The sequence below is a fragment of the Lepidochelys kempii genome, chromosome 9 (assembly GCF_965140265.1).
Source record: "Lepidochelys kempii isolate rLepKem1 chromosome 9, rLepKem1.hap2, whole genome shotgun sequence".
NCBI classification, from domain to species: Eukaryota; Metazoa; Chordata; order Testudines; family Cheloniidae; genus Lepidochelys; species Lepidochelys kempii.
The window spans coordinates 24,151,646-24,170,919 of NC_133264.1; the positions used below are offsets into that span (position 1 = coordinate 24,151,646).

General features: G+C 42.0%; 1 protein-coding gene across 2 annotated transcripts in view; it reads left to right on the top strand.

Annotated features, from left to right (window-relative positions):
* Positions 1–17,899, top strand: part of VEPH1 (ventricular zone expressed PH domain containing 1) — a 186,993-nt gene extending 169,094 nt beyond the window's left edge. The window contains exons 14-16 of one of the 2 annotated variants that reach the window (XR_012160753.1): positions 9,652–10,020; positions 10,513–10,679; positions 16,211–17,899. The gene's annotated coding sequence lies outside the window, so the exon portion shown is untranslated. Of the gene's footprint in view, positions 1–9,651; positions 10,021–10,512; positions 14,848–16,210 lie in introns of those variants that run through there. The other variant, XR_012160752.1, reaches the window with a different exon arrangement.
* Positions 17,900–19,274: the final 1,375 nt, after the last annotated feature.

A 19,274-nucleotide genomic window follows, 5' to 3' on the forward strand; every position in this document is an offset into this window, starting at 1 on the left:
GCTCCTTATCCTCTAGCCCCAAGGGAGCAGGTCATATCCCTTCCACTTTACGTTGCTCTTCAGGTTTCAGAACAACCGTGATACTCAAACTGGTTTTGAAATGAAAAATGCAGGTGGGACAAAGAAAATAAATACATTTTCAGATTTCTTTGATTAAAAACATTCAGTGCAAGTGCATCAATTAAGGAATGTTTAGATTATAACTGCAGAGACACTGGACATTACTGTATTAGATGTCAGATTACAGAAACATTTAGTCGACTCAGCTATGGCATAAATCTCCAGTGTCTCATTAGCTGAAGAAAGAAGCTAGATCAGGCTTGATTCATACAACTCATTCATTAAGATAACTTGGAACTCTCTAAATTGATGTTATTAATGTTTGGCATCTCAGAACCCAGGGACATCAAAAGACTTAGATTAACTATATTTACTTCTATCAGTTTATATATATATATATATATATATATATATAAACAAACCTCAGTGTTAAGGGAGAAATTAATTAAATGTCAGGATAACATTTGAATGTTAAAAATATTAGCAGATATTTACACTAGAGTATTCACACTGAGGTTTTTAGAGTAACAACACTGATAGAAGTAAATATAGTTTATATATATTTGCATCAACAAATACATCAACAGTTACAATTCATTTTATATATATATATAAAATCAATTGTAACTCTTGTCTATGAGCTAGGTTCGGCACATTGATGTGTACCCTGCTCCCACTGGCTTCTCCGGAGTCTTTCTCAGCTGGGAAATCAGCTGGGACATACAATTTCTACACATCTTCATGATATTTGTCAGGACGTTAAAGCAGTTATGGATGACCTTTAAAATCAGATGATACCATTGGTTTCTATTTATTCTCAAATAATAGCCATTTCCACCTTTATTTCAAAATGAAACAAACAAACAAATCACCATCACACTGTCTAACTTTTAGGCACCTAGAAAATCACAGGAACAACACTGTGATCCCCAAAGCCTGAACAAGGTAGTGAGGGCCCCTATGCAATGAATGGGGAGAGATAGGTACCTTAGGATATAATTCACAAAACCCATTATACTGGGTGTGGAGCCACGTAAGCGAGCCAATGAGAGATGTGGGTGAAAGGGGTGTGTCCTAAAATAGGCACCTAAATCCAGGCTGCAGGGAGACACCTATTGGTGCTATTGATTTGCAAACCAGGGGATGATAAATGCTTCTCTACCTGACTCATAGGCAGGGCCCAGTCTGATTGGTGTGCTCAGAGTAACTCCACACAAAGTAGCCAGGGGGAGAAGGACATCCCTTATAACCTTTAGCTCACTGATTAAAGCACTCCCCCAGGATCCGGAAGACCACTGGTTCAAGCCTCCCTGCTGCCTGGTGAGAAGGGATTTGAACAGGAATCTGCTACCTCCCAGGAGAGTGCTCTAACCACTGAGCAATGGGACATTCTGATGGGATCATCTTCAATCTCTCCCTCTGAAGTTAGGCTAGGGAAGGAGAGTGAATCACTCTGTAGCCCAGTGGTTAAGGAACTTACCTACTTCCCCCAGTTCATGGACCGCTCTGGGGCTTAGGCAGGAAATAGATGTCCGGGTGCCGACAGTGAGGCAGCAGTGCGCATGTCCAGGGGCAGAAATGTAGATGTGTAGGGAACTTTGCTGCAAAAGCTTAAGTTCCAAGTGAGTTTACGTGCCTACATGGTGAGGCAGCAGCTAAATGTGAGTGCTGTGGACCACAGTGGCACATAAAACCAAGATTTAGGAACCAATGTACCTTTGTGGATCCGGACCTCAATTAATTCCTAACCTAAGCAGGTACACCCCTAATTGAAGCCAATGACAATTGGGCCTGCTTACCCCAGGACTGCCTGTAGCTTCATAATCATTACCTGGGAGATGCTGAGAACCTGCAGCTCCCACTGACATCAGTGGGAATTTTAGGTGCTCAACACCTCTCAGCTAGCAGTTATAAGCCATTAAAAAGATGTAAACACATGGACATCTGTTGTCACAATGATGATAGGAAAAAATCCCCATTCACACTAATGGAAATAATGCATGTAAACTCCTTGTGAATCCAGGTAAGAACAGACTTATTTGATTTTATTTCCTTTTATAAATAATAGGCACTTTAAATTAAGTGGTAATACATTTGTCAGTGGGGGAATGAACCCAAGAAATGCAAGTTCAATAGAATTACTATTATTTTATTTATTTGTACTGTGGTAATGCCTACCACCAACCTATGCTTTTTGATTTGACTAATTATGAATGCTTTCCAGTGTAATCAAAACTGGTCCTAATAACCTGCTTATGATCCTTATTTTAATCAGACAAACTAGTATGATTTCACTGGAAGATGCTTTCAGATAGCCCTTAGATCACTGCTTTAGATCATCAATTACATCCTATACTACATTTCAGGAAGATCTATACTAATTAATCAAAAGTTCTATGTGGAGTGAACTGTTGCTGAAATATTGCAGTATTTATAATTGTATTTTTTGCATTTCCAAATTGCTTTTCACCTAAAGAACTCATTAATTAATTGAGATTCACAACACACTAGTGAGATAGGTAAAGGACAAACGTAAGGTTCACTACACCTACCAAAGGAATGCAACTGTCTCGAGCATGGACCACATTTGCTGTTCAACAGCGCACAGTAGTCTCAGACATTAAGTGAAGAAGAATACCACATCCAGCTGAGGCTGAAGGGGAAATTCAGGTAGGCTGAGGGCAACTATTTGAGAGGAAGTTTGGCCAGAATCCCAAGGTTAATACACCTATTCTTTCAAAAACTTCCAGCAAATCTCTAATAACAAGTGATCAGGATGTGGGTTTTATGTTAAATAGACAGCAGAAGTATAGTCTCCTAACACGCTGGAGATATTGCTTTAAAATGGAGACAAAAACTTAAACTATAAAGGATCAAAGGCAACTTTTAAATACACACCATGCATATGAGACTGTGTCTGATACATTCTCAGGCAGAATTCCAAGGGTATCAGTTTCGTTAGTGTATTTTCTCCATATGTCGCCCAGATTTGTTTCACACTTGATCAGAGCCTCATACAAAACTTTAATTCACAGAGCCCAGTCTTCTTTCAGTGAGATAAAGAGGACTTCAGGGGAGTTGCGCTGGATTCCAATTTCCAGCTTCCATGGCTGCAGAGCTCAGAGAGCCTGCCAAGTTAATCCATATCGCTGACTGTAAGGCCTAGGACATGGCTACTTAGGAAGACTCCTTTCCACCTTATGTCACCATATCATGACAGTTAAACTTTGCTGGGATATGATCAGTTCCTGGCATTGAACTCTCCAGGAGTAATGGCAGAGTTCTCTCAGCAGAGAGCTCTGCCTGTGGATTTCCCTCTCCTTGGCACAGTCCAGCAGAGCCCTTGTTTGGCATCCATCAGAGAATGAAGCATATTAATTTGATTAAGCCTTTGTTTACCTCCCGGTTTTGTCTCTGGCAATTTAATGGGCTATATTGCATCTTACAGCATTGGCAGTCAGTTTTGTAGTGCAGTGCATGTGATAAAAATGTAGTTAATTTTCATTGGATATACCAAACCCTTGTGCCGCTGAACCATCACATCTCCAGTTCCCTGTAACTTACACTCAATGACATGGCATGCTGCACTGGTTATGCCTCCACTAAGTGAGTGGATTTGCAGAAACTGGGCAGGCTGCAGAATGTTACTTTTTGTCTTTCACTTGGTTTGCTAATGTCTTCCACACAAAGCAAAACAAGGGTAGGGACTTGCTTCTAGTGACTCTCTTCAGCCACCATGCAGACAGTCTCTTTCCCTCACACTTTTAAACTTTCAGGGTAAGCTTGTCTGAAGTGCTAAGCTAACTCAGCTCACACTGGGTACGTCTATATGGCAAGCAGAAACCTGCAGGAGTGAGTCTCGGAGGCTGGGTCTACAGACTCGGGCTCACAGGGCTTGTGATATAGTGCCCCTGCTCCCTGGGCTTCAGAGCCTTATCTTGAATATCTACACAGCTATTATTAGTGCCATAGCTCAAGCCCTACAAGCTTGAATCTGTTGACTCGCACTCTGAGACTTGCTGCTGCGGGTTTCTGCTTGCCATGTAGACATACCCATTGAAGTAAATGATAAAACTCACATTGACCTCAATGAGAGCAGAGTTAGACCAATGCTGAGTGTTTATGAAAATCCCACACTGAAACTATTTTAGGACTTCTTTAACATATAATTGTCTGTAGGCCTGTAAACTCAACCTCACTGCTCTTTTGTCATCAGTGTTCTCTGAGTATGGTCAGTTGAGTCATGTAACTTAAGTTTATTAATCATGTCCAGGTTATTGTTGTTTGAATTAAAGACCACTTCACGAGCATGCATGACACTGAGGCATAGGCCTAAGAAATCCTTTTTTCCTGCTTGTGCGAACAGTAAGCAGATATGACATAGGAGCCGTGTCAGCTCAGTGCCACTAGAAGTTCATCCTTATACTGGAGTGACACCTCTTGGGTCACCATTAAAATGAGTTAATGAGCAGGTTATAACAAGGTATAGCATAAAGCACCTGAAGATCTATTCTATATAACCTTTCGACCATGAGTTGTTTGAAAACTGTTCACTTTTCCTTTGCATGATTTGGTATTGTTTCTGAGCCCCAAAAGAATGGCTGACACTTTGTAACAGGAAAATAATTAATGGCCAGTGCTGAATAGGGAGTAACCAGGGAGTGAATTCATTAAAAATCTGATGTTCAGTTTCATAAACACCCTGCAGTCATCCAAATATTCACAGATCACAATCCTGCATCTTTTACTCACATGAATAATCATTATTATTACTCAGAGGAGTAATTCATGTGAAGCCACTCGGACAACTACTGTGAGTAATGTTCATAGGATCAGGTGCACCATATCTTAGCAAGCAACATCTGATATAACTTCTGCTCTTCCACATGCCATTGTGTCACAGGGTATAAATGTCAAGTCATTTGAAAGACACTTTTTCTCCATTGCCTTTCTGGGAAAGATGAAGCAAGATGCATCAGCTGCCATTTCCTTCCTTCTTTTAGCTCACTTTTCATTGTAATGAACTTTCCCATTGTTCTGCATAAGAGACTGATATTGTGCAAAGTCTCATTTGGGCCCAAGTGGATGAATAGATGGAATGTGTCTTTCTTGTACATGCTGTAAAGCAGCAGAGGAAACTTAAGTCAATAGCAAGAGAAATTTACTATGCACACGAGGCTCTCATTGTAACAAGATGCCTCCTGCAGAGAATGTAACCAAACATACTGGACACACCAAACTTCCCATTGTGTCCCAAACATCTGTTAAATTTAGGAAAGGTCTTTCCTGTATACACTGTTTTGATATCAGGATTAGGATTATCTACCAGGCATGGCAGGGGCTCCCAAGACATCAGGTCTAGAGTTGCATGGGAAGTTGCTTTCCCACCCTGTGAAAAATTTTGAGATTTCAGACATTTTTCACATGCTGCATTGGATGAAACCTTTTGATGATTTTCACACAAAAAGTCGAGGGAGAGCGCAAACCCGGAAAAGCCAGGGTAAAGAGTGAGTGTCTGTCTCTCAATCTCTCCTTTTGGAGCTGTTCCACTTCATATAAATAACTAAATATTTATTGGGCCAGAGAGACTGGCTCTGTAGTGGGTAGGGTATTCAGCTGGAATGTGTGGGAGACTCAGATTCAAATCCTGGTTCCAATGAATATTTAATTATTTGTTCACAGTGGAAAAGCTCCAATAGGAGAGATTGAGCACCCCACTCCAGAACACCCACCAGTCTGCAAACTAGGCTAAGAAGGGACTTGAACCTAGGTTTCCCACATCCCACGAGTGCCCTAACTATTGCCTGGGCTTGCTCTTGCTGTGATTAGAAATTCCATCCTGGACCTGAGAAAACTTCCTGATGAAAATTTCATCAAAACAGATACATTCCTGAGAAAAGATTTTGTTGTGATGAATTAGTGTTTTCAGACGAAAAACCATTTCAATGAAAAATTCCTGACTGGTTCTAACCAGGACTACTGTTGTCCATCAATGGAATTTCATCAGGTTGTTACAAAATGTTAGTGCTTGAACAGATTGTTTAAACACAGCTATTTAATGGCCTTTCACCAGTAAATGATCCATCTGAGAGCTCTCTCCTTTTATTTAGTTGGCAGATCTACAAACCCACTTTGAAATATGGTTATGCTCTGAAAAGTGACTCTGTAAAAATGGCATTCTACAGTTCCCTGTTTGTCATTGCTCAAAGACTCCTGGGCAATTCTGCTTGAAGTTTTCAAGCAAAATGATGTTTTTCTAGCTGCCAGTGCTGCCATCTCAGATTGAGATCTGAGTATCAAACTGGGTTCTTGCTGGTTCATACATCAGCACCAGCAGTAAAGATTCTGCATCTAGAATTTAGTTAATAATTCTGTGGACAGTGCATGAGCCAGAATTGACTCCACCTTCTTCTCAGAGCTATGTCACTTTTGCTGTGCTAATAGGGATGAAACGTAGTTTAAAAAAACCCACTATTTTTGTTACTGAAGTTTGTGTATTCAGAGCCATATCTACTAAGGGAGCAGCTCTGGTGAGTGAGAAAGCGTCAGTCACACTTCTAGCAATTCTTTAAGCCTAGATTAGTAGTTTTCTGTATTCACTATGAGTTGTATGACAGTAGGAGAGGCCCTGCAAATAAACTGGTTCTGCTCAGTGACAAAACCATTTGGCAGTGACAGAATTGGAACCTCTCTGAAGTAGTTAGCAGTCTCCAAGCCAAAATCAAATATCAGCAGTCTCAATGTTGGGATGTCAAACTGCAATTAGAACTGTCCAAACCATGCTATTTTGGGTTCAGATGGATTTCAGCAAAGGTTTTGTTTTGCTTCTTTTCATGCGATTTAACATCATTTGAGTTTGCCACTAAAACCCAATATGGTGAAAGCAAAATTCAGAACAAATCTAGTGCGTTTTGTTATGCTCTTTGCATATGGGCTTAGGAGGGTTTGTCTGACCCATATCAACAGTTGTCATAAGTTTCACTATAAAACCAAAGCAAAATCCTGAAACACAGTTTTGAAAAATGTTTAAGTATCTAGAGACTGCACATATGTTTGCTCCGTTTCAGTAAAGTGTCATGGGTCACAAAGTTTCACTTATAACTCAGCCAGCTACACTTGCATGTTTGAACCTGCATGTAATTGAGTTGTTCATGGTTTCTGATTTCATGGGGACAAGTCGTATAATTTTAGTGATAATGTATTTGTGTCATTTGTTTGTATCATAGTGATGTGTTGATTTTTGCATTGCAGTGTCATCACCTTGGGATGCCTCCTTAGAATAGGATTCCTCAACATGTGGGTCTGGACCCCCGGAGAGAGACATCTCCAAGAGGGTCACAGAATTTAAATTAACCTTGTAAATTTTTCCATTTTTACAATATACTGAAATTTTGCACCTAATTATATGCAAGGAAAATGCAGAATCCTTCTATATTTAAAGATTTTTCTGGTTAGTTATCAATTTTTCTGAAGTTAGTTGATGCAGACTGGCTTAGAACATCATCCATACCTATATGTGTTGATTAAGTTATAGTGATTTATCTGTAACTACAGTATATCACAAGCTTTTATCTATCAATATTACTGTAGAGAGTAACAAATTATGCATAAGTATCCTAACTGATTTTTGTTTTAGTTTTTTGCATGTTTCTTTTTTGCATGTTTTTTTCTTTTTAAAAACTTGTTAGTGGTAAAAATATCTTGATAATTTTTATAGTAAAATGCTGCCTCCTGCTGGATGAAAAGCAACATAACATCTTTCATTTGTAGTCTTGAAAATGATATTCCAAAACAATTGTTACATATTGATAATTAAAAATAGACTCATATAAAAATGAATAGTTAATAAGAAAATAAATTGGCAATGAGCACAGTGTTTGTATAAAGAAATGGTACTGCATGAGAGTGTACTGACAACTTCTCCTGCATGTTTAGAAGTTATCACATGGTCACATATGCAAACGAAGGCATCCTGGCTGTCACTTTTCTCACTCTTTGCCATTGAATACATCCGATGAAGTGAGCTGTAGCTCATGAAAGCTTATGCTCAAATAAATTTGTTAGTCTCTAAGGTGCCACAAGTACTCCTTTCTTTTTTCCTCACTCTAATTTGTTCTCAACATCTTGATTTCGCTACATGTCAATCACTAATCAATGACATTTGTTAGGATTATTGTGCAAATCCAGATCATCCCACTAGATGGCATGCAACCATTTACAACGCAAAGTTCAGGAGTACAGTGTTCTTTTTCAGAAAATAGACACGGCTTTCGTATACATACACATAACTATTTTTCAATTATGATGATAGTGTTTATACTTCATTAATTTGTGGATAATGGTTACAATATCACATTTATTTCATGTTACCACTAAGTATACTGCAAGTGTGCCAACTGTCTCTAGTTACAACAACACTGCATCCTAAGTAGGATCAACAGCCCCAATTATTAGCGCAACATTTTCTCATTTTGTCCCTGCCAGATATTTCAATTGGGATTAAAGTGTGTTCCTAATTAATTAGCTGATGCCCTCAGCAAATACTTAACATTATTATTTATATAGCACATTACCATGTAGTTGTAGCATTTATTATTCCCAGATACCCCTATTGATCAGTACAAAAGGTGAAATCCTGGCCCTATTGAAGGCAATGGGAATTTTGCCATTGATTCCAATGGGGCCAGGTTTCCCCCTCAAATGTTGGCAGATGTGTGTAGGTGAATTTCTTGTTGAGTATTTGTAATGAAAAGTAAAGAGCGCCTTTCCTTTCCTTTCCTCCAGACTGATTCTTTCACCTTCTTCAGAGAATGAAACAAGAAATTAATAAAATACATCTCTTCATTTTTTTCAGCATTTCTAAAATAGACCAGACTTGAAAAATCTTCATGAAAATTGGCCAGCCCGGGCACAAAATCTAGTCTCCCACCATCATTATCATTCTTGCAATGAAAAACTTAACAATGATTTACTCCCTGAATCAACATGTACTTTGACTCCTGACTTATACTGCTTCCACTCTGCAGCATTCTCTTATCTTGTATGTCTGTAACCCTCTCTTTTAATACTTAAGAAAATAGCTGGTACTATCAACAATTCTGTTTAATAAAATGTAATACAAAAAATACTACCCTGGACTAGTAGATGAGTAAAATTTTGCAAGGCTGAGGCCATGTCTACACAAAATGAGCCAGGAGCAGCAGCCACCTCATTTGAGAGCATCTACTCCATGCTAATTTAGTTACCTCAGTAAAGCCCTCTTGTATGAACATTCTTCAATCAGTTTAAGACAAGAGTACCTTATATCAATTTATCTTACACCTATTCCTTGCCTGTTTATTTAAACTGATGCAACTTTTATATGTACACAGGGCCTGAGATATAGCTAGTCCTGTGACTGCTGAACTGACTACTTACTCTTTCAGTATTGATCAGCTAGGTCTATTAATACTACTTCACAAATGGATTAAGTACTGAAAGTTTTGCTTGCTACCCACAGCAAATGAAGTATTTCTGTAGAAGCTGCTTATTTGTATGTAAGGGAAACACCTGGTAAATTTGTTCATTATCTCTCCTCACACTGTTTTCCAGATTCTGCAGCTGCTGTTAGAAGGAGGTACATGAGATAATAGTTCCCAAGAGAAGAAAGTGGTTCTGGGGTATCAGAGCACCTGCTGCTGTAACATGGAGCCTCAGTCCATATCAAAGCTATAGATGAGTCCATCACATCATTTTGCCTTCAGGGGTCAGGCTGGAACTTCTAATGTTTTCTTGGTACAGGCCTGATATCAACATCACAGAGGGGCCTGGAAAGACACCGTTTCCCTTTGCTGCAGAGAAAGATAAAAACAAAGTGTCTGAAGGAAGCTGGATCAGATCTGTTTGTTAAGGCAAAATAGAATGAAACAGCTAGTGACTGACTTACTTTTACTGAGAACACAAGGAGAAGCTTTCAGTATTGTAAGTATACAGCTTGTTAGGCTTAGTTTTTAGGCATCACTCAATGTCCACATATGACATACTAGGATACAGCCTATGTCTACACTACCACGGTAAGTCAACCTAAGTTACGGAACTCCAGCTATGTGAATAGTGCCGCTGGAGTCGATGTAGCTTAGGTTGACTTACTGCGGTGTCTCCCTTCAACTTACTTTACTCTTCTCATTCAGGGTGGAGTATCGGGGTCGACCAGAGAGCGATCTGCAGTCAATCTGGTGGGTCTTCATTAAACCCGCTAAATCGACCTCCGGTGCATTGATCACTGGAGTGTTGATCTGGCAGCAGTGTAGACATAGTCACAATGAGTACTAGGTTTACAATGGCGTCAATAACGCTGTTGTGCTGGGCCCACATTCGGAGGGGCCCATAATGACTACATGGAGGCCCATAAATGTTTGGCACCAGGCCCACAAACTCCAGCCCTGTTCACCACTTCCTTCTCCTCCTTTTCAGGCAATGGACCAGAGAGATAGAGCTCCCCATATTCGTGAAGGCCTGTATGATCCAGACAAACTCTGCAACTCATATACCAGTCCAATCTCCTCTGCCTGCTTCTGTGCAGTGAGAGGAAGAAGTCTTTGGTGGCAGTCTCCTATCATCCTTCATTCCTCACTCTGCTGGTGGGTCTAGGAGAAGCCACCCTGTAGGGGCTCTATCCCCACCCAGGTTCAGACAAGATCTGCTCACAGGCCACCCCCTGCATTTTTGCTGACCCCATCCATGCCCCAGTCAAGCTGTGCATGACTCAGGCTAGTCTTTGTCCTGCGGTGAGGGGAAGGAGAGACCTCCACTGCTAGAACCCCCCTGCACTGTGGCAATGGGAGACCCTCCATAGGGAGTGGGGGGTATCTGCCTGGGTCCAACACGGTCACCCCAGTGCCTGCTGCTGGTTAGGGGGCGAGGGGACCGAAGGCCCGGCTACACAGCCAGTACCCCTGGGGCTGCTGATCTCAGTGCACTGCAGACAGACCTGTGCGAGGGGCAGTTTGCAACCCAGGGCCAGGCTACCGCAGGGAGCCCAAGCCCAAGCCCAAGCCTGTGCGGGCTGGGCAAGGAAAGCATCAAGGGCCACAGAGCAATAGGCCTAATGCCAATCAAATGGAGTAAGCCAATCAGAACTCAAATCCGTCCCAAGGGGCGGGATCTGCTATCGCCCTCACAAACGGCTGCCGCGGCTGCCAAGACGGGAGGGGGGGAAGCTAGTACCGGCTCGGTCGCGCAAGGAGCTGAGGTGTATAAGTTGAGTGAGAAGGTCTCATTCCGAGAAGTGACTCGCCGGAGGGGAACTTCCCGCACGGCCAGGTTAAAATGTGAAAGGGCTGCGAGATCTGCGTCACTGCGTGACGGGAAGGCAGGGTGGGCGGTTTTCTGCTCCCTGGCCTGCCGGAGGCGGCCGCTCGGAGCCGGAGCCAGCCCTCCGCCGGCGCCTGGGGAGCGGTTAGTGGGCGCGTGCGCGTGCGTCAGGCGGCTCCGGCTGGCCGCGGCTGTTGGCAGGGTCAGGGGTAGATGTACGTCTGGTCACACGTGCCAGTGCTCGCTCCTGAGCGTGCGTGTCAGTCAAGCACGCGGGAGAAGCTCCCATTCACAGGTGTCCGCGTGAGTGCATCGCACCGCACATGTGTCAGTGTGAGCGCATGGGGAATGATTTCATTCACACGCCTGTGGATGTTTCTAAGCATGTGTTCTAGCACGTGTGTCAGCGCATGCAGTTCCCTCATAGGTGTCAGGGAAAGCTCTTGGAGGGCCTTGATAGTCATGTCAGCGGGTGCTTGTGAGCATGCTTCCCATCAGGCGTGGCAGCGCAAGTGCACGGGGGAATGATTTTCTTACCTCAGTGCGTGGTCATGATGAGCATGCTTTCCTTCACACGCATGTCAGAGTGAGCACATGGGATAATTTTGTACATGTCCCTGCATGCTCATGTTCCATGCCCTTCGGTGGGCCCCATGAGATGGAGGAAAGGTAATGAAAATATGTCATGAATAGAATGGTGTGTATGCCATTTGCAGCCTTTCTCTCAGGAATAAACACCATAAATGTGAATGAGTGGTGGAGGAAACTGAAGAAGTTGCCTCCCGGGAAAGGAAGCAAGCTGTGGCCAACCTCTGCTTACAGGATGCCAATTTTGCCCCACTGAAGTCCTGCTGTAGTAGTCAGCCCAATACACAGAAATGTAACTACATGACTTCCGACACATTGTAATAAGGACTCATCTCAAAAAATCTCTCTTCTGAAGTGGTTTATCAAACAGTAATGCAACCCTCTCAGCAGTGTTTAGGAGATCAATAGTCATACCTAGAGAGATTTACATTGCAAAGCTCAGGTTTATCCCACCTGGCTCTTGGAATCAATGTAATGGCCCTAGGATTGCTTCCTTCTAGCAAGCTGGAAGTCATCACAAATCCTGCCCTAAAAAAGAGTTCAGGTACCACCAAATAACATTACAAATATAAGAAAACTCTTCTTTCCTTGGCTTTCTGGCCATTTAAAAAATGATAAAGCCTTCCCAAAATAGGTAAGTCAAAAAAGTAGATCAAATTTCAGAATTTACCTTCCTTTGCATTTTCCTCCATAGTTTCCCTCTCATCATAGCAGTTAAAAACAGAGAATTGTGTTCTGTCTCCTGCTGTTTGCACAGATGGGTCCAGATTCAGTTACGCTCTCCCATGCTGAGTAGTAGCTCACTGTTTGAGCAGTTCCATTTATTTCAGTGTGGCTACTTGCAGAGGAAGGCACTACTCAATTGCTTATAAGGAGGGAACAGAATATTCACTGATGGCATGTGATCTCTTTTTCAAGACTACTTATTTATTAATAATTCTTGGAAGTTTATTTTTGGTTGAATTGTTACTCTTTTCATAGAACCATAGAATATCAGGGTTGGAAGGGACCTCAGGAGGTTATCTAGTCCAACCCGCTGCTCAAAGCAGGACCAATCCCCAACTAAATCATCCCAGCCAGGGCTTTGTCAAGCCTGACCTTAAAAACTTCAAAGGAAGGAGATTCCACCACCTCCCTAGGTAGCGCATTCCAGTGCTTCACCCACTCTCCTAGTGAAAAAGTTTTTTCTAATATCCAATCTAAACCTCCCCCACTGCAACTTGAGACCATTACTCCTCGTTCTGTCATCTGCTGCCACTGAGAACAGTCTAGCTCCATCCTCTTTGGGAGCCCCCTTTCAGGTAGTTGAAAGCAGCTATCAAATCCCCCCTCATTCTTCTCTTCCGCAGCCTAAACAATCCCAGTTCCCTCAGCCTCTCATTAGTCATGTGTTCCAGTCCCCTAATCATGTTTGTTGCCCTCCGCTGGACGTTTTCCAATTTTTCCACATCCTTCTTGTAGTGTGGGGCCCAAAACTGGACACAGTGCCCCAGATGAGGCCTCACCAATGTGGAATAGAGGGGAACGATCACGTCCCTCGATCTGCTGGCAATGCCCCTACTTATACATCCCAAAATGCCATTGGTCTTCTTGGCAACAAGGGCACACTGTTGACTCATATCCAGCTTCTCGTCCACTGTAACCCCTAGGTCCTTTTCTGCTGAACTGCTGCCTAGCCATTCGGTCCCTAGCCCCTAGAAACCCTTCTTGTTACTCTTAACATCTCTTGCTAGCTGCAACTCCAAAAGTGATTTGGCCTTCCTGATTTCACTCCTGCATGCCTGAGCAATATTTTTACACTCTTCCCTGGTCATTTGTCCAATCTTCCACTTCTTGTAAGCTTCTTTTTTGTGTTTAAGATCAGCAAGGATTTCACTGTTAAGCCAAGCTGGTCACCTGCCATATTTACTATTCTTTCTACACATTGGGATGGTTTGTCCTTGTAACCTCAATAAGGATTCTTTAAAATACAGCCAGCTCTCCTGGACTTCTTTCCGCCTCATGTTATTCTCCCAGGGGATTCTGCTCATTAGTTCCCTGAGGGAGTCAAAGTCTGCTTTTCTGAAGTCCAGGGTCCGTATTCTGCTGCTCTCCTTTCTTCCTTGTGTCAGGATCCTGAACTCAACCATCTCATGGTCACTGCCTCCCAGGTTCCCAACCACTTTTGCTTCCCCTACTAATTCCTCCCAGTTTGTGAGCAGCAGGTCAAGAAGAGCTCTGCCACTAGTTGGTTCCTCAAGCACTTGCAGCAGGAAATTGTCCCCTACACTTTCCAAAAACTTCCTGGATTGTCTGTGCACCACTGTATTGCTCTCCCAGCAGATATCAGGATGACTGAAGTCTCCCATGAGAACCAGGGCCTGCGATCTAGTAACTTCCGTTAGTTGCCGGAAGAAAGCCTCGTCCACCTCATCCCCCTGGTCCAGTGGTCTATGGCAGATTCCCACCACGACATCACCCTTGTTGCTCACACTTCTAAACTTAATCCAGAGACTCTCAGGTTTTTCTGCAGTTTCATACTGGAGCTCTGAGCAGTCATACTGCTCTCTTCCATACAATGCAACTCCCCCACCTTTTCTGCCTGTCCTTCCTGAACAGTTTATATCCATCCATGATAGTACTACAGTCATGTGAGTTATCCCACCAAGTCTCTGTTATTCCAATGATGAAACTACATTTAAATTCAGAAGGCCTCCAATTTAAAAACAAAACCAAGAAAAACACAGAATAGGACCAGCACAAACAAATAATTATTATTGTAGTTACAATATGTGGACCAATGTTAAGATGGTCACTGTTTTCATTAAAGGGTATTTTTGGTCAGTTGGTTGGTTGGTATAGGGATGAAAAGAACTACAGTTCAGCTGTAAAATTTATCTTGTACTGTATAATTCAATCCAAGTGTTGGGAGGGGGCGGGGGGGGGGGAAATCGGGTTGTTTTTTTTAAAGAGTCCTTTACTATCTGAATCCAAATCCTTCCCACGCTCTCAGATGTCATAAGGTACAAACAAAGCTCTACCATCCCTGTTTATCCAGGACCACTCTTTGCATGTCCTGTGTGTTGTTACATCCCATAAGTTTTCCCTCTCTGAAGGACCTTTACCATAAGCCATAGAATGATTCAGAGCTTTCACCAGAGAAAAATATGGATGTACATTTATAAACTAGAAGATGTTCTAATGACCTCTACATTTAAATTGCTACAGTCAATTACTGAAGTATACCAAATGGAACCTGTGATGATCAGTCACATTACTGGATAGCTGAGCTTATTAGATTTAGCCAAAGACCAGTTTAATCATACAAATACAGTGGTTTTTAAAGGCTTTATGAGTAAGTTGGCATCTTATTGGCTGAAGCACCTGATAGGTTTCTAAGCCAGCCAGAATACAGCAGATGAATGTTCGTGCACTGAGCAACTGTCACTCTACTGAACCAACATCCATCAGTAAACTGTTTACACCTATATCAGTCACCTAGTATAGAAGAAATAAAGTCATAACATACACTGTTATATTACTGATGTTTTCTTGCTTTAAAAATAAATCTCTTTGCTGTAGTGCTACATATATGTTGCAGCAGGAGACCATTTTCTGTAAGAATATTCTAGTCTATTCATGCTACAAATGCTTATTTAATTAGTTGAATAGCAATGTTTTAAATGTTTAAATATGTGTTTAACTAGTCCTGTTCACCAGAATTAAATGAATGTTTATATGAGAGTCAATTGGGTCTCTGGGATTAAAATGTATCTTTTACTTCTCCATTAAAGTCTTGAGTTTTGCAAGCTTGTGCTATTAAAAACAAAGACTTTACACCAAACCCCCCAATTCTGAATAATTTACAAATGATAGTTTACAGCTCACTTAGGATGAAAATTGCTGTAATAAATTCAAGTTATTATTATGAGCTCACTCTCCACTATGACAGGCCTGTATGCAGCTGTGGGTGTGATAGTTTCCTCTCCCCCATCATGAGAGCGAACAGGCAGGACTGTGTATTGTTGTTTCCTTCTTTTCTAGCAGAGTGAGCTGGCAGGTCTTTATGTGTGCGTAAGTGTTTCCTACCAACCCAAGAGAGTAATTAGGAAGGTCTGGGTGTTCCTTTCCCACCTTAAAAGTGATCAGGTCAGACTATATGTGGGTGTGATGTGAATGTTCCCTTCAGCTACCAGGCAGGTTTGTATGTGGCTTTTAATACTTTCCTTTTCCATGAGGCAGGTCTGCCTCAGTCTCATTGCACAGTAACGACAGCTTTCCTGCCCCACAGGCTGACAGTAGTACCAAAATTGTGACTGGTTATACCACTGCATTAGAGAAGAGAAGCTTGAAAGAAGAGTGGGCTGTGAATGGGGATTTGTGAGTGTCCTGCTCCATGACTATACTGGACTGGCAGAGGTAAGCCCCAATCAGGAGCACAGAATGTTGGGAGCAGCAGGTTCACTTGAAGTTTGGCAGCTGGAATCCTGGAGCCCAGCCCCTAGCTTGGGAAGGCTGATGGGAAAAGAGGCATGACAAAATACTTCAGCCAGTGGGGCCTCACAGATGGCAAAAGGACTGTTAGCATTTTTGAGGAGGTTGTTTAATGACCTTTACAAGAAGAGTGGGCAGCTACTAACACTGCCGCCACCCCGTCAGGCACAACACTCAGTGAGGTTCAGCCCCCTCTGCTAATTTGCAAGAGCTGTCAAATACATGGGCTGCCCCTCAAAAGCCCCTACACAAAAATGAAAAACGGGAATGGTAGCGCGATGAGGTCAAATTCACCCCTGCTGTAACTCCACAGATTTCACTAGGATGAGTTTTGTCCAATAAATCTAAATTAGAGAGGTTAAAATAAATACAGAAATGCTGACAACACAAAAGGAATGATTTTGGATTAGGAGACTGTAATAAAACACTGCTGTGGATTATAGTTAAGTATTTATTGTTTGGATATTAGTGAATAGGATAAGACTTAAATAACTCAATGAAGACTGCCAAGAGGACCATAATTGTTCTCAAGTTCTGAGATCAACCCTGTATCAGACAGAGAGGAACAGGATAAATATCATCTGTACTGTTGTTCATCCTGGCCGGTCCTCAAGACTCTTCTGTGTTTATGATTTATGGGGATTTGTTATGGCTATTTTGAGGAACTGGAATACTGGGGAAGAGAGAGAGAGGAGACGTTTCCCCACAAAGATGAGAAGATGACATAAAAATCCACAAGCCCTAGGGTAAGCATCTTAATAAATTCTGAATCTATGAGCTCAGTACTTATACAGCGTTTAGCAAATTTCGTAAAGTTGGTATTTTTATTAATAAAAAATAGCTATACATACTATTTTTCAAACAGTGGATTTTAGGAAGGATTGTTTTAATTCATACATGAGCTAATTTTATTTTTCCCCTACTTCCTCCCTACAAAAAGGTTGTCATTAAAATACTGACAGAATCCTAACTTTAATATATTGTCTGTGCTTATTATGATGGCACTATCATTTGGACGAGGCTTGGTCTTATCGTAAAAGTTGGGGCCTCCTGAATGTAAAGGAAGGACCATTATTTCAAAATATCAGTTTCACCCAATAATATTTTTCTAGAACCATTACAAATAAATAGGTTTGGAACAGAGATCACACAAATTATGTGGCAGGATGCTGTAGGAAATTACGGCACATATGAAGCATGAGTCTGGTTCTGACCTTCTCAATTCCTAATGCATTATTTTTACCAAGGGTGCTGGACTGTAAACCTCCTCCAGGCTTTACCAGTAGGTGCGTAGCATCATTACTACAGCATCCCAGCTCTGCCTGTGCCTCCCGTTTGTTCCCAAATGACTGAGCAGGTATGAACGGGTTGCTGCTTATCCCACGTTACAAGGTACCACATTTAATGTATAGGTTTCAGAGTAGCAGCCGTGTTAGTCTGTATTCGCAAAAAGAAAAGGAGTACTTGTGGCACCTTAGAGACTAACAAATTTATTTGAGCATAAGCTTTCGTAAGCTACAGCTCACTTCATTGGATGCATTCAGTGGAAAATACAGTGGGAAGATTTATATACATAGAGAACATGAAACAATGTGTGTTACCAGACACACTGCAACCAGAGTGATCACTTAAGATGAGCTATTACCAGCAGGAGAGCGGGGGTGGAGTGGGGGGGAACTCTTTTGTAGTGATAATCAAGGTTGGCCATTTCCAGCAGTTGACAAGAACATCTGAGGAACAGTGAGAGGTGGGGGGGAGATAAACATGGGGAAATGGTTTTACTTTGTGTAATGACCCATCCACTCCCAGTCTGTATTCAAGTCTAAGTTAATTGTATCCAGTTTGCAAATTAATTCCAATTCAGCAGTCTCTCCTTGGAGTCTGTTTTTGAAGTTTTTTTGTTGAAGTAATGCCACTTTTAGGTCTGTAATCGAGTGACCAGAGAGATTGAAGTGTTTTCCAACTGGTTTTTGAATGTTATAATTCTTGACATCTGATTTGTGTCCATTTATTCTTTTACGTAGAGACTGTCCAGTTTGACCAATGTACATGGCAGAGGGGCATTGCTGGCACATGATGGCATATATCACATTGGTAGATGTGCAGGTGAACGAGCCTCTGATACTGTGGCTGATGTGATTAGGCCCTATGATGGTGTCCCCTGAATAGATATGTGGACACAGTTGGCAACGGGCTTTGTTGCAAGGATAGGTTCCTTGGTTAGTGGTTCTGTTGTGTGGTTGCTGGTGAGTATTTGCTTCAGGTTGGGGGGCTGTCTGTAAGCAAGGACTGCCCTTTCTCCCAAGATCTGTGAAAGTGACGGGTCATCCTTCAGGATAGGTTGTAGATCCTTGATGATGCGTTGGAGAGGTTTTAGTTGGGGGCAAAAGGTGTTAGCTAGTGGCATTCTGTTATTTTCTTTGTTGGGCCTGTCCAAGAATTGTAACATTCAAAAACCAGTTGGAGAACACTTCAGTCTCTCTGGTCACTTGATTACAGACCTAAAAGTGGCAATACTTCAACAAAAAAACTTCAAGAACAGACTCCAAGGAGAGACTGCTGAATTGGAATTAATTTGCAAACTGGAAACAATTAACTTCGGCTTGAATAGAGACTGGGAGTGGATGGGTCATTACACAAAGTAAAACTATTTCCCCACGTTTATTTCCCCCCCCCCCCCCCGCACTGTTCCTCAGATGGTCTTGTCAAAATGGCACGCCTTGATTATCACTACAAAAGGTCCCCACCCCACTGGTAATACATCACCTTAAGTGATCACGCTGGTTACAGTGTGTATGGTAACACCCATTGTTTCATGTTCTCTCTCTATAAAAATCTCCCCATTGTATTTTCCACTGAAT